Below are 4,011 nucleotides of genomic sequence, written 5' to 3'. Positions count from 1 at the left end.
GATTATCGTAACTAGTTACAGCGAAGTTTGAAAAAAAAAATCAAATCTAAAAAAAATAATCAATTGCTATGGTACCTGGTTGCATAGTCAGGTGTCAAAACAAAATCAAATCTAAACAAAAGAATCTAAATTAATCGCTATTGTAACTGGTTACACCTAGGTTTAAAAAAATTTGATATGAATAAAATGATTCAGGCGTCATGGTACCTGGTTACTTAAACAGATTTGGAAAAAAAAAACCCAGAAAAATCAAAAGTTTTGTTTGCTTGTTTTTTTATTTCTTGTACTTGTATTCTAAATACATTTTGTAAACCTATCGATACATTTTTTGAGCAAACGTTCTAGTTCTATTTCTTTAAATAATTAATAAACACATAAATATTTATGTTAGAACCTTATTTGATGAACGTTTGGCTGCTAAACCCATATCCAATTGATCTAAACATCACAGAGAAGAACCTTTTGACAACTTTTGCCCTTTTCAACCAAAAAAACTAATTAGCTAACCTAAGCTTTCATATGTTAAAAGTACCCTAAAATATTCAACTACCTAGCTTCTTATACTACCCTAGTCTACACTAAATAATAGCAGTCAACTTTTCTTAAGTACATTTCTTATATCAAATCAAATATGAAATCAAGTACCTAGTTACTTAAACAGATTTAGAAAGAAAAAAAAACCCAGAAAAATCAAATTTGAAGTCAAGTACCTGGTTACTTAAACAGATTCAGAAAAAAAAAACCCAGAAAAATCAAATATGAAGTCAAGTACCTGGTTACTTAAACAGATTCAGAAAAAAAAACCCAGAAAAAATCAAATATGAAGTCAAGTACCTGGTTACTTAAACAGATTTAGAAAAAAAAAACCTAGAAAAATCAAATATGAAGTTCAAAATCAGATGTGAAAAAGAAGAAAAAGAATAAAACTAGATTTGAAGAAAGAAAAAGAAGAATAAGAAAGACCGAATAAGAAGAAGAAGAAGAAGAAAGAAAGAAGAAGAAGAAAAAGAAGAAAGAAAGAAAGAAGAAGAAGAAGAATAAGGAGAAGAAAATCAGTTCGTCGTCGTCGTCGTCGTCGGAGGCAGCGGCGGAGGTAGCATCGCCCGAAGAAATCTGAGGAGAGATCGTGAGGAAGAAAATAAGAAATGAGGAAGAAATGAGGAGGAGAAAGAAAGAAATGAGATGAAGAGAGAGAGAGATCGTGAGGAGAGAAGAGAAAATAAGATATGGTAATTTATTTACCATATTTTAAACTTTTTTTCCAAAACTTACCATATTTTGTACAATTATTTTTTTTCCCATAAATTTAGAAACTATATATATTTTCCCCATATTTATGTAAACTTCTCAATACAATATATAGGCTAAAATAAATTAAACTAAAAAGACTACTCTACCTTCAATATAACTTTCTAAAACTAATAATTATAAATATCTCAACATCTCTTTTCAAGTTACAATGTGACAGTCACAAGCATTAAGAGTTTGTCAACTAAAAAACAAAAACGAGAAATAGAATGTGACTTGGTAAAGAAATTTGCAATCTTCAAAGAAGAAGAAACAAAAGGCAAAGTGGTAGTGTTGTGCTTGAAATGATGACAGGTAAGGTGATAATCTATTTCAATGTGCTTGGTTCGTTTATAAAAAAAAATTGTGAGCAATTGGAATAGCACTTGTCACAATACATATGAGAAGGGTGAAAAAGATTACTCTCATGTCTGCAAGTAACAACGTAACCAAACAATCTCTTTAGTAGTAGATGACATACCACAATATTGCTCTTTAGTGGAAGATTGAAAAACAATAGATTGTTTCTTGTTATGATTGGTTAAATACAAAGGATAAGTGCTAATATACAAGCTATGTATTAACTCTTAGTGAATTTCACATAGTGTAGATGTGAAATTTAAGTTTCAATTGTAGGGACTTTAAGAATGTGTTTTTGGGTCCAAAGTGATACATGGAGTGTAAAAACCCGACTAACTTAAAGATCTCAGACCTTTAAAAATACTAGGAGATAACTACTATCTTTGGACATATATATAATAATAGAACTTTATTTAAAGAAAATTCAAAAGAATACAAGATCCCATTGTTTATACATAAAATAAAAAAAAGAAAACCTTTATTTACATATTCAAAATACCAAGTGCGAAAATCATAAAGACATAATTAAAAAGACTCAAATGTCAACGTCATCCTCAATCAATCCCATCGGTTCATCCATTTAGTTTCTCGCCCAATACACATGCCAAAGCCACCTCGGATCCGTCCCACCTTCCATGTTCATTTTCCCGCACAATCTAAATAAAAAGAAATGAGCCTAATGTCCAGTAAGGACAACTACTAAAGCATAAACATAAATCATAAGATATAAAACTTAAAACTTAAAAATGGACTACAATATTAATGACCATTAACTCATTACCGTAGTATGTGATAGAAATCGCTATAGTCCTTTTGCTACTATTTAGAGGTAGGTTTAGACAAAACTATAGTCTACGATAATGATAAAAATATTGAGATTTGCTATCTAAGCAACCATATTTCCCAAGCGACTAAAGACATAAAAGAAAAAAAACATACATACACATAGCATATAAATCTAACTTATTTTCCTTACCAAAAACTGGGGTATTGAAGACAAGTGCGGGATTGGAAACTCCTAAAACCAAACAGTAAAACCATAAGTTTTCTAAAAAGAAGATCTAAACCATCAAGATAAGAACTTACTGAAAACCTTAAGTTTCAAAGAAATCAAGTACCTAACCAAAAAGTCATTATAACGAGTTAGGATTTGAAGTAAAAGAAAAGAATAAGAGAAATAATAATGAACTAAACCTGGGGATTAAGAGTGCCTTAGATAGCTTAGAGCTTTGATCTATACCTCAATACTAAAATCACACTATAACTTACTTCCCAAGTGTTTATAAAAGCTTAGATTTGAAAGCTTTTAACCCCAAAACCCTAGTGTTTCTCTCTAGAACGAAATTGGCAGCTTGGAGGCAATAAGAAGTGTTTGAAAGATGATGAAAATGGCTGAGTGAAGGGTCCTATTTATAGAGTTCAAGGAGTGAAACTAACACTCTTTAAAATGAATAAAAATGGAATTTTCTGCTCAACAGATGCCCAGAACTTGGTCAAAATCGTTCAAGAGCAAGTCCAAGTTGTTGAGGGCTGTTTCTAGCTTCGGATTCCACGAATTTTCAAAATTGGCTAATGGAGCCGATCTATCGCCCCTATAGGCGATATATCGCCTGCCCCATTTTCCTGAGGCTCAGTGGTTTCGTTCATGCAAAGTTGACGCATTTGCCATATTAGCATAGACGATATATTGGCCCCTATGGCTGCAATATATCGGCTTATGCTGATATATTAAAACACAATTTTGCACATTTTAAGCACACTTAAAGTGGTTTAAACCACTCTGAGTGAGTAATACGAAATCCTAGCATCTGAGGGAAGGTTCTACACTTCCTAGGTTTATCCTTGATTATTTTATTCATCTAAAATCATTAAATCCTTAATAAACATATATGTGACAAATGTCACATTCTTAATTATTCTATATAAACATTAGGTTATAATACATAATATTTCTAAGACCAGCTTCAATAATTAAACCTTAAGATAAAATTAATATTTCTAAACAATTGGCTAAGCTTATAAAATCCATAACCATCTCTATGAGTTTCCAAATAATTCCCAGCTTGAACAATTATCCAAATGTTGACGGTGAAATCTCGTCAATGAAATTTGATCGGAAAACTCAAAGGTAAGTATGGAGATATTTAGATCAGAACTTAGAATGAACTTGTGAAAAGATAAACACAGATCAACAATGGAGTGAGCCTTTGTATATTACTTAATAGCTTGAGTGTACAATGAATTTTCCAACCCCTTTGCTGGAGGGGTGAAGGTCTATTTATAGATGAGCTCTAATGGCCCCTGATACAAGGTGGTCCTGGGGGACATAATTGTACATAGGTACACTGTTAGGGTAGTGGTGCA

Source organism: Humulus lupulus, chromosome 3 (genome assembly GCF_963169125.1).
Source record: "Humulus lupulus chromosome 3, drHumLupu1.1, whole genome shotgun sequence".
NCBI classification, from domain to species: domain Eukaryota; kingdom Viridiplantae; phylum Streptophyta; class Magnoliopsida; order Rosales; family Cannabaceae; genus Humulus; species Humulus lupulus.
This window is presented reverse-complemented; position numbering follows the sequence as displayed.